Source organism: Prenolepis imparis, unplaced genomic scaffold (genome assembly GCF_030444845.1).
Source record: "Prenolepis imparis isolate NDT839.2.m4 unplaced genomic scaffold, iyPreImpa1.0 SCAF_126, whole genome shotgun sequence".
NCBI lineage: Eukaryota > Metazoa > Arthropoda > Insecta > Hymenoptera > Formicidae > Prenolepis > Prenolepis imparis.
In genome coordinates this window covers 31,356-43,468 of record NW_028141284.1, presented here as the reverse complement: position 1 = coordinate 43,468, position 12,113 = coordinate 31,356, and the positions used below count along the sequence as shown (strand labels likewise).

The 12,113-nt window shown below is 32.4% G+C and overlaps 1 pseudogene; it reads right to left on the bottom strand.

Moving 5' to 3' along the window:
* Window positions 1-8,907: 8,907 nt before the first annotated feature.
* Window positions 8,908-10,539, bottom strand: LOC145947712 (uncharacterized; annotated as a pseudogene).
* Window positions 10,540-12,113: the final 1,574 nt, after the last annotated feature.

Genomic DNA, 12,113 nt, shown 5'->3' with positions numbered 1-12,113 from the left:
ATTCAAACATAAAAATTTGGTAAAAGACAAAATAACGGCGTTACCTTCCGTCCGAGGATCGAATTCGCTTCTCTCGTCTTCTTCTTCTTTCTCTTGATTTTCTTCTTCCTCATCCTCTTCCCGATGATCTTCTTGCTCTTCCTCTGTTTCTTCTTTTTCTTCCTCTTCTTCTTCCCAAAGCTCTTCCTGTTCTTCCTCCTTTTCTTCCTTTTCTTCTTGCATTCTATTTAGGTGCTCTGCGATCATTGGGAAAACTTTAAAATCATAAAGAAGATAATATATTTTACTCGCTCATGTAAAACGTTATAAATAAATTTTAAAGTATTAACTTTCGGGGTGAAAATATTTCAGGCTCGGCTGAGCTCACGCTGTCAATGTCCGCATTATTGTCATCGTCATTTGCGCTATCTAAAAACGATATATTCATATATATTTCGTAAAAATTTTTTACATTTTTCTTTTACATTATTTTCTTCAAATTGAAGCTTACCTGACGATAACGAAATAACCGGAATTACCTCAACTGCATTTTCGTTTAATCGTGCTCTCCCTAAAAATTTAATGTTTTATTGAAAATTTTATAAAGTTTAATATTTTATTTACACAACGTATGTAACACTTACGTGCAGGTGGTGCGTCGACGAGCTCTTCTTCATTCTGTCGTCTTTGTCGCGGTACGGGAGCTATACGTACCACATTCGCGGGAATATTCCGTTCTATAAATTATTAATTCGAAAATTTAAGATAATTAAGTTCTGAGAATTTTTGGAGTTTAATTGCATTTTTTTAAAACACATTTCATTACCTGATATATGATTTCTCCGATAATTAAGTAGCAGAAAGGCAATATGTCCTGCTACATCTTCCTCCTCGTGGCCAAACGCTTCGCGCACTTCTATTATTTCACCCGCGAAACTTAATAATCGATTATCACTGTTAAAATGTCCTAGGCTATATAAAATTGCTAGTAAGGTATTTGAACTAGCACATGCAAATCGTTCAAAAACCGTGTAATTGTTCTCCGACGCTTCATCCGATAAACTGGATAAATATTGCGCTGTGTTAAACGTTAGTAGCAAATTTGATGCTAAGTTGACGCACTTTGTTACCGTAACTTTAACTCCCGACATTTTTCAGTTTTTGGTTAAGAGACAAGTTAACCAATTTAGCAAAAATCATGAGTGAACAAGTCGCAACAGAGCAAGTTGTCAATCGCACGGTCGAACTAGTAAAACTTTTTTTTCTTACGTTACGTGAAATTTATATACGTTTCCCTACTTCTCGAAAAGTGAGCAGTGTCAAATCTAAATTATTTTTCATGTAACATATAGATTTTAAAGAAAAAGGTTAGCGATATATCCTAAAATATTTTTCTTTCATTTTTAAGCTTGTTTGAAAAACCTACTGCTCTTAAAACTTATCTATTGTTAAAACTTATCTGCTCTTTTCTTAGCTACTCTAAAAAAATATATTTTATTGCAGAAGTATTTTGGTAGAATTATTTGACGCACTTTATTATCTTAAATAACTTTGTAAACACACATTTTCCCAAATTCGACATCCTTCGGGCGCTATCTCGTCGCGGGCATTCAACATCCCTCATCAGCCATCTAGGCACCGACATTCTATATCAGATAATTTTCTTACACCCGACAGTATCTCATTTCTTTTTGGAAATATTTCTTAAAGTTAAAGTATTATCATAAATTACTGTTCAAAATTATCTACTTTTGTTACCATAAATTGTTTGAAAAAAAAATTTTTTAAAACAAATTTAATTGTTATTCTAGATAATGTAATTCTAGAATTTTCCCAAAATCCTTCGAACGCTATCTCGTCGCCGGCATTCAGCATTCCTTGTCCGACATCTTGGACGGCAATCTATATCAGATAATTTTCTTACACACGACAGTATCTCATTTCTTTTTGGAAATATTTCTTAAAGCTAAAGTATTATCATAAATTACTGTTCAAAATTATCTACTTTTGTTACGATAAATTGTTAAAATTTTTTAAAACAAATTTGTTATTCTAGATAATATAATTCTAGAATTTTTCATTCCCTTTCCTTTTTCCCATTCTCTCTCACACACTCGCACACTTCTTATGTAGCGTGCAAGTTTGAACATGAAAAATCATAATTTTTCCGTTATTTAGTTGTGTAAGTAAATTTTTTCTCCCACTTTTCTCTCTCTCTCTCTCTCTCTGAAATTTGAGGCAATATAAGCGCCCGTGAAGTCAAGGTTTCGTACTTATTCTGTCTCGGACGTTCGAAGTTTTAGCTTCGACAGTGATAAAAAATTTCTCCAAAGTTCACTATCCCGTCGTGTGTTGTGACTATTCTTCGCTAAATTTTACACAAAAAGTGATAACAATGGCAGCTTCGAAGATAGTAACGATTCTGGGGAATCCGAGACTAATATTATCAAGAATATTAACAACGACAACGTCGAAGGGAGAAATGAACGGCAATATTTATTACTATCACCAACGTATGGACTTAATTCTTCCTACACAAAGAAGTTACATGTGGGATTACAAGCGACGAACGAGGGCTGTTTCGTTCCGATTGTTAAATTAACGGGAAATTATCTTCCGATGGAATTTGCTTCGATTTCGATACTTGGAGTCAGTTTCAAGCCAATATGGAGGAGATGAGAGTATACTTGTGTGAAAATCAAAAAATAAGACCAAGTGCCATCGCTATCAGCAATATTTGTATCAACTTCACCAGTGCTTATGGAGCGAGAGCTATACTGATAACGTACAAGGAAAACGAGGGACATTCTACGAAGAATGGCGAGATTGAAGAAGAAGAGACGCAACCTGCGACGAAGAGACGAAAAACGTACAGCGTAGCAATCGTGATGCAGAAAGCTACTTTTCTCGGACTGGAAAAAATTCTAAAATGCGTAGATGCGCATTTAATGCAGTTAGTTTCTATAGTTGACGCAGTTAATGAAACTGCGAGATATTTAATCAATGAAATAGAATTGAAACTTCCTTCGTTTTTTATAGATCGGGAAATTATAAAACTTATCGTCAAAGGTAATTATCAGGAAATTGAACGAAATGTACAATTGCAAATAAATAACCTGACGTTTTTAGATGTATACTTTAACATTGTATTTGTAGAATTACTTTGTCCTCGCTTTAATGAAATTGTCCGTATAATTCTGCTAAAACGTACAAATTAATTTTATAAAACAAAAATTATTATCAATAATAAATAAAATTTTTCTTACCTTAATCAAAACATTTACTTTTACCCACTCTGTATCCTCACTACTCCTGTACTTACTGCAAATGTAGAACATTACATCGTAGATTATAGTTTGACTCTCAAACTTATCATTTCCGGTTACAAAGCAAACGAGTAGCACCGCGTATGTAAGCTCATCAGCAGCGGTGCTCCGGAAAAAAGCTGGTGCGAGCACACCTCAGCGGAAACGCTTACTCGCGTCGCATCCGCGGCAACGAATCGGCTGAACGAGCCGCGGTGCTCTTCGCTCATACGCGTGTAAAAAAACGATTACGCGAGCATGCGATCGCCGCGGATGGGCCCCCGAAACGCCCCGGAATAAGCTTATAACTAAGTTGAACCAACGCTTTAATATTTTTAAAACAGTTATGCGTCACGCGTGTACATTTTTACACATTCATACACACACGCGCGCGCGCATACATATACACTTTCACGTAATTGTTACTAAGTCGTATACGTTAATTTTTTCATTTATGAAATCGTGAGTATCTTTCATTTATGAAGTCGTAGTACCTAAATTAATTATTCCGTGAAATGGACGTACGGTGGAAACATCCGTGGACGTCGATCGTCTGCGGACCTACAGGATGTGGGGAAACGATTTTCGTGAAAACTTTTCTTAGGTATTTATCCGACATGGCCGATGTTCGATTCGAAAGAATTTTATTTTATTACGCCGAATGGCAAGATGCGTATCAGCGACTACAACACGAAACGAGTGAAAGTAAAGAAGAAGAAAAAACGGAGTACGTAAGAACGAACAGTAATACTTTACTAAAAACGAAGAAAAATATAATTGAATTTCACGAGGGGTTACCGCGTCCGGAAGATTATTCCAATGATCCACTGACTCCAAAATTGGTAATAATCGACGATCTTATGAGAGAATCATCATGCGATGCTATCGTAGATCTGTTTACCAAGTTTAGAATCGTACTACAAAGGAAGTCATCATAAGAATCTCAGTGTCATACTTATTTCGCAAAATCTTTTCCATCAGGGACGCGGACAACGTGACATATCTCTCAACGCGAATTACAGTGTAGTTTTTAAAAATCCGCATGATCGTGCTTAAATTCGTCACCTCTCGCGTCAAATATAAAAAACCCATTGCAAACCCATGTAGAATCCTATGAAAAATTAATCATTGCAAACCCATGTAGAATCCTATGCAAAATTAACCATTGCAAACCCATGTAGAATCGTACCCATTGCAAACCCATGTGGAATCCTATGAAAAATTAACCATTGCAAACCCATGTAGAATCCTATGAAAAATTAACCATTGCAAACCCATGTAGAATCGTATAAAAAATTATCCATTGTAAACCCATGTAGAATCGTACTACAAAATGATATAAAAAATAAATTGCGCCAAGTGAAAGTAGAAATTGTACCAGTGGAAAATTAAAGCAAACATATAGAGTCGTATAATGAACCAGTAAAAATTTAAATTTGCAAACCCCCCCCCATGTAGAATCGTACCATAAAAAACTTATCTTTTTAAAAAAAAGATAAACAAGATGTCAAGTCCATGCGCCATGTGAAAAAGTGTTACACAAAAAAGTATTTTTAAATAAAAAAATCTGTCAATTGACAAAAATTTATATTCTAAAATTAATATCTCTACAAAAAGTAATGTCCAAAAATTGCGCGAATAAATAAACATTTTTACAAAAAATTAAAATTTAAAAACTTATGCAAATTTAAAATTAATATATAATAAAAAAAAATAAAAAAATTTTAGTTAAAAAAACTTGGCGCGCTGCTAAATAATATCCTAATGATATTAAAATTAAATTGTTACTTTAAAACTTATTGCAGTTAAAATATATTTTGTAGTTAAATTAATTAATGTAACTTTAAGGTGCATTGTAATTTTGAAACTTAGCAGCGCGCCAAGTTTTTTTAACTAAAATTTTTTTATTTTTTTTTTATTTTATATTAATTTTAAATTTGCATAAGTTTTTAAATTTTAATTTTTTGTAAAAATGTTTATTTATTCGCGCAATTTTTGGACATTACTTTTTGTAGAGATATTAATTTTAGAATATAAATTTTTGTCAATTGACAGATTTTTTTATTTAAAAATACTTTTTTGTGTAACACTTTTTCACATGGCGCATGGACTTGGCATCTTGTTTATCTTTTTTTTAAAAAGATAAGTTTTTTATGGTACGATTCTACATGGGGGGGGGTTTGCAAATTTAAATTTTTACTGGTTCATTATACGACTCTATATGTTTGCAACTTTAATTTTCCACTGGTACAATTTCTACTTCCACTTGGCGCAATTTTTTTTGATATCATTACTTTTGTAGTACGATTCTACATGGGTTTACAATGGATAATTTTTAATACGATTCTACATGGGTTTGCAATGGTTAATTTTTCATAGGATTCTACATGGGATTGCAATGGTTAATTTTTCAAAGGATTCCACATGGGTTTGCAATGGGTACGATTCTACATGGGTTTGCAATGGTTAATTTTGCATAGGATTCTACATGGGTTTGCAATGATTAATTTTTCATAGGATTCTACCTGAGTTTGCAATGAGTAATTTTTGTTACTGGCGCGCCCTTAATTAGGCGCCTTTTTTAATCTTTTTTTTAAAGGTGAGTTTTTAGAGATTATATCATTCATTTTTGTATATAACATCTTTAAATAAATAAGCAAAGAACCCGCCACCACCCCCGTCATATTTCAAAATACGACGGTCTTCTTTGCTTACTATAGATAAAAATAACTATCTTGTACAACCATTTTTATTTAAAATATTTTTAAAAGTTTAATTTATTAGTTGTTGCTAATATGTCATTAAAAATATTTATTATTTATTATACAATCTATACGTCTAACAAGTAAACCTACGGAAGTATCACTCATCGATTTTAATGAAACTTTGCACATTTGTAGAACTATGAAACATATTCGATACGTATTTTTTTTTATCGGTCAAGGTTCGCTCTGAAGGGTTGAAACGACAAGAGTTGGATTTTATGTACCAGGTGGAATAAGTTGAATATTTCAAGACATTAAATAAGTATAGGGATTTTTTGGGGTCGCCGAAACTGAATCTGATGTTAAAATTATGGAAATCAAAATGGTCGACCCAATATGGCCTCCAGGTACATAAAAAAAAGTGTTCAGTTCGGCCTTGTAGGGTATGGAAATATTGTAAAAAATGTTAAATTTAAATTTCGGTGTTTCTCAAGGTTTTTGATATCGCTAATCACAATTCTGATTTCGAAATTTTACGCAGGAACAATGTTACCAACGTAAGCTGCACTAAGAATATCAGCAGTCACATTCATGCATAAAACTTTGGTACATGGTAAAAATATTTGGTACAACATACCCTACAAGGCCGAACTGAACACTTTTTTTATGTACCTGGAGGCCATATTGGGTCGGCCATTTTGATTTCCATAATTTTAACATCAGATTCAGTTTCGGCGACCCCAAAAAACCCCTATACTTATTTAATGTCTTGAAATATTCAACTTATTCCACCTAATGCATAAAATCCAACCCTTGTCGTTTCAACCCTTCAGAGCGAACCTTGACCGATAAAAAAAAATACGTATCGAATATTTTTCATAGTTCTACAAATGTGCAAAGTTTCATTAAAATCGGTGAGTGACACTTCCGTAGGTTTACTTTAAGTATATATTTCCATTGATGAATAATAGTTGCTGCTTATCTAGTTCATTATTAAATATATAAATAAAGCGAAAAGTATTTTTATATCATTCCATTTTTAGTAGTAAAGACAAATTATTAACGATTTATGTAAAAAATATTTTTTTTGCACTTCACGAATAATGCAGAATGTAAAGCGTTGTCATGAAATTGCTAATACATTACGATACATTTTTTTATATAGGACTGATCGAAATACAATATTAAATGATTAAATAGTAATCATAAACTTGAAAATTACTTTATTTTATATCGAATTAGTATTATTTATTACCTATTTTTTGTAAAAATATTATATAAACATCTTTAGCACCTCTAGGCCACTGCCTCTTTTTAACTTCTGCATCATCAATTTCGATCCAAATATTAGATAGTCCTTCTCTACATATGCTTACATAATGACCTTCATCGGTGCACGAACTATCATAAAGCATAGCACTTATCGTTTTGTACAATTGTCCCGCTATTAATACTTTAGTTGTTGGAACAGCACATAAGTTAAATTTGTGTTCTGCTTTTATTAATTTACCATTTTGTGCTAAAAATAGTATTAAACGAATAACAATTATTTCTCTTGTTAATGTTACTTCGTTTTTAAATATTTGATCAGTTCCAGTACAATATTCACATGGATCGTTGTGTAAGTGAAACCAATGTGAAAATGTAGAATTTAATAATTCATTAAGATTACAACTTTTTTCCTTTAAATTATCAAGGGAAATTGAAATAGCAATATTATTTTCAACAATAGTTTTTGTATTACCACACGTTTTGCATCGCTTGGTAGAAGTTACCTGATGTTGTATCAAATTTCTAATGCAATTATATTTTTCGCAAAGTGCCGTAAGAAAATCATACGCATTTCGTTTTACCATACTCGAAAAATATTCTCCTAAACATTGCCGTATTGCATATGTATTTAGATTACGCATTCCATTTTCATATCGATGCATTAATATGCGTAAAACATCTGTTTTGTCGCAATTAATCAACTGTTGCCTAATAATATTTAAATGTAATAAACATTGCAATACTGTATTTGCATAACATGAAACCTTGTCTGTATTCTGAAAACCACGTACGACCCAAGCAGTGCTTTTAATTCTTTTATTTAAAACTGTATGTTGAATTTTTTGATCTGAATTTGATTTTTGAACAGAAATAACTACTTTTGGTAACGCCCATGGAACATCTTTTACTTTACGACAGCGTTCTTTTGACACAGCAATCATTTCTGCTTTCGGATTGTATATCTGTTTTAAACGATTATATTCAATAATAGATTTTTCGTTAGCTATTACTGCTGAAGGATCAAAGTTAATTAAATGCACTCCTTCTAGAGATGTTACTCGCGACAAGGCAACATAAATTTGACCACAACTAAATACAGAGTTGCCAATATCCATAACAACACTTTGCAAACTTAATCCTTGGCTTTTATGAATAGTGATGCCATAACTTAAAGATAATGGAAATTGTTTTCGAATAACATACGCTCTATCCAATACCTGAAATTTAGCCGTTACTCTTTCAATTTCATATTCTAAACTTGATGGTAAAAGAAGTTTAATCTTTTCTACGTCATCAGTAGATGTTTCTCGTACAATTGAAATTACTTTAGCAATTGTACCGTTTACAAGACCCAAACTGGCATCGATGTTACGCCGAATCATAACTTTTGCTCCAATTTTAATTGTAATTTGTTTTGAAAGTCCAGCTGTTCGAGAACTATCATCATCGTTATTTGACAATACTTTTAATACTTTCTTTTTTACATATGATGTACAACCAATCGTATCTTCAGCAATTAATAATATTTCTTTGGAAGTAATGCGACTTAATATTGCATTATTAAGGACATCACACATATTACAAGTAGGAAATAAACAAACAGTGTCCGATGATAAACTGTTAATAAAATCACATAATTCATTTAATCAAGATTCGAAAGAATCAGCTTTGAAAGATATTGTTCTACTCTCTAGAATTTTACAATCAGATTTTGTCACTAAACCAATACGAATTCGCGACAATAACTCACGGTATGAATTATCTCCTTGCTGACGCATATTGATTATCAATTCATCATATTCAAATAATGTAATCCATAAATTAACAGCATTTAAAGAACCAAGATAATTAGCAATTTTTTGATCTGATAAATGTGTAAAGATAAGATCTTCGCGTACAGGAGGTAATTGAAGCAAGTCTCCGAATAAAAGAATATGCTTTCGACCAAACCAACCATCATCGCAATCACTAGTATCAAATATCTCAGACAATCGAAGATGTATATATATTAAAGTCAAATTAGATATCATTGACACTTCATCAATTACGAAAAGAATAACATCTTTAAGATCTGTTCGTAAAACTTTTAATACACAATCAGATAATTGTTTATACTTAGGAGTTTGACCATGTTCAACGGGTAATTGAAGCAATCTATGAACTGTCAAACCATCTATATTAAATGCTGCTATACCAGTAGGTGCTGTTACAGCAGTATCTTTGTTGAGATTTTGTTTTATCCAGCATTTAATAGTCTTGATTAAGAAACTTTTTCCAGTACCACCTTCTCCGCTAACATATAATCGTAATATTGATTTATCGGACTCTACAGCATTGGTAACTTTATCAAATACTCGTTTTTGATCCGTATTTAATTTTACTATCATTTCAGATACATCAATTTCTTGAATTGCTCTATCACCAAGATCTTTAAAATCTTGCATTGCTTCACCAGCCTCTATATTTTGAATACCTATTGCATTTTCAGGATCATCCTGAGACTGCTCTTTTTGCAAATCGTCATCTAAGCATTGCTGAACTAACTGTTTTGCAGTTTCAAACTTTGCTTTTTGCAATTCTTCTAATCTTTCATGATATTGCAATGCTTCTAAAAGATGCAGTTTTACTTTGTGAAACGATTCGGTATAAGTATCGCATTCATTTTTAAGATCCTCTAATTTTCGCCATGGTTTAAACATAGGCAATAACGCAAAGAAATAATTTTCCGGCTATGTATTAACATTATATCTAAAATGATTAATAAGATATTCGCGCTGTCGCCGTTTAAGATAACAACCATTACCTATTTTATAATATTCAATAAACTTATTTTTCGGTTTGATCTTTGAGATATCGTACCACTGTGCAAATTCATAAAGAGACGTATTTTCTAATTCGTTTGGTCTATGTGGATAATGATCATCTATCAAAGATTGATAAAATATATCTGTAGATTCAGGATCAAGAGCTTCAATTTCTCTACGACTTTTTAATTTTCTATATCGTATTTGATTAACATCTAACCATCTGATGGTTGTATTTCGATCAGTTCCATACAAAGGAATACCTAACAATGTATCAGCAGCTTCGAGAGCTCCACATTCTCTATTATTCGTAAATCGCAAAGCAATCCAAAGATGACTTGCTAATGATTTGTTTTTGTTATCCTTACTATCAAGAATATTCTCAGATAATTCACTTTTTCCCGCTTTATTCATATATTTAGTAACATACCAAGTTAGCAGCGATGATTTTTCACCAATAAATTGTATATCCATATTACCTTCCCATGCAGTAAGAAGAACAGGATTATAGTCATTTATATTACCTTCATTATCCGTTCGAGGAAGATCATAAAGTCTACTTTTATGTTTCAATTGTTTTCTACCGGCTATCGAAGTTGCCACATCCTTGATATTCAAAGTTTCAGTAACGGGACGAGAAAATCCAAAACGACATCGACGAATAACTTTACGTCCTACTTTTTTAGAACGAAGACAATAATCGTTATGTGTATGTCGCTGATGCGTATCAACACGTCTGTACAACAATGGCGAAATATTTTGATCCGATATTGTGCAGCTTATATGTTGTGAAATAAATTTGGAAACTTCCTCAATAGTAGATTCACCGAAAATTGGTGCATTTTTACTCCAAATTAATAAGTGAAAATGTTGTATACCTCTACCTTGATATTCTCGTCGCCAGAAATAGTGCGTTACTTCTCCAATTGGATGATCTTTTGACCTAATGAAGTCAAGCATTGCCCGAAACTTATTATCGAGAAACCTGGATGTTGATACAGGATCTCTAACAACGAGTGCGCTAACGCTTAAGGAAGCGTCATGCCATTCATTTACTTCACGAATATATTCACCTAAATCTTCCCATAACCACTCACTTGGACTGAGTGTTAAAAACCATGTCGCAGGTCCATAATGCTGCGTCATACAATTTAAATCGTTTCTCGGTTTACACCAATATTCATATTTCGAAGTGTGGCAAATATTGTACTCAAATTAGATTCCAACAATTCTTTCGACATTGCGTCTAGGTATTCTGCAGCTGTATAACGAAGTCGCGGATTAGTTACATTCATTTTATGAAAAATTCCACGACTTAATTGACGCATATTTGCATCGTTCAATAAATAAAATACATATTGTAGATTTAATCTATACTGTGGATGTTTAGATGTCAAACGACATTTAATAAATTCATGATCATAAAGTTTAACTTGTTTAATCTCACATTGTCCATTAATACCAGAAGAATATAAATCTGGAAAACACATTAAATCTAAATGTTACTCACGATTGTTCAGAGGCAAGTCCTGAATTTTTAACATTTGATATAAAGCTGTCGCAGTTTTATTTGCTTTCTTTTCATATAAGGGATAGATGGTATATTGTTCGTAATAGCCATCGTTTTCAGCATTAGTCACTTGAGTCAACATTGCTTTCCGTTGACCTTCTAACGTATCATTTTTTATCTCTTCTATCGGATCATTTAATAATTCAGTTTCATCTATTGACTTTAGAAACACTTTTTTTATAACACAATCTCTCGCATGATACGCAAACATGTCGTGGTGTGTCCACAGAGCGTTTAGTCAATGCTTTAAATGCTAAACGATATTTAAACATAATATCATCATCACTCAAAATTGTATCAATCCGTTGATGTCTGTATATCTACTTTCTCCTGTGCAGAAGTCACAATTTCATTCAAAGTGTTCATATCAGCATTATTTAATGCATCATCTAGATTTTCCAACTTTCGATAAAAATATGTAAGTTGATAAATTAAACGCTTCATATATCTTACTTTTGGAAAATGAGGCGATAATAAT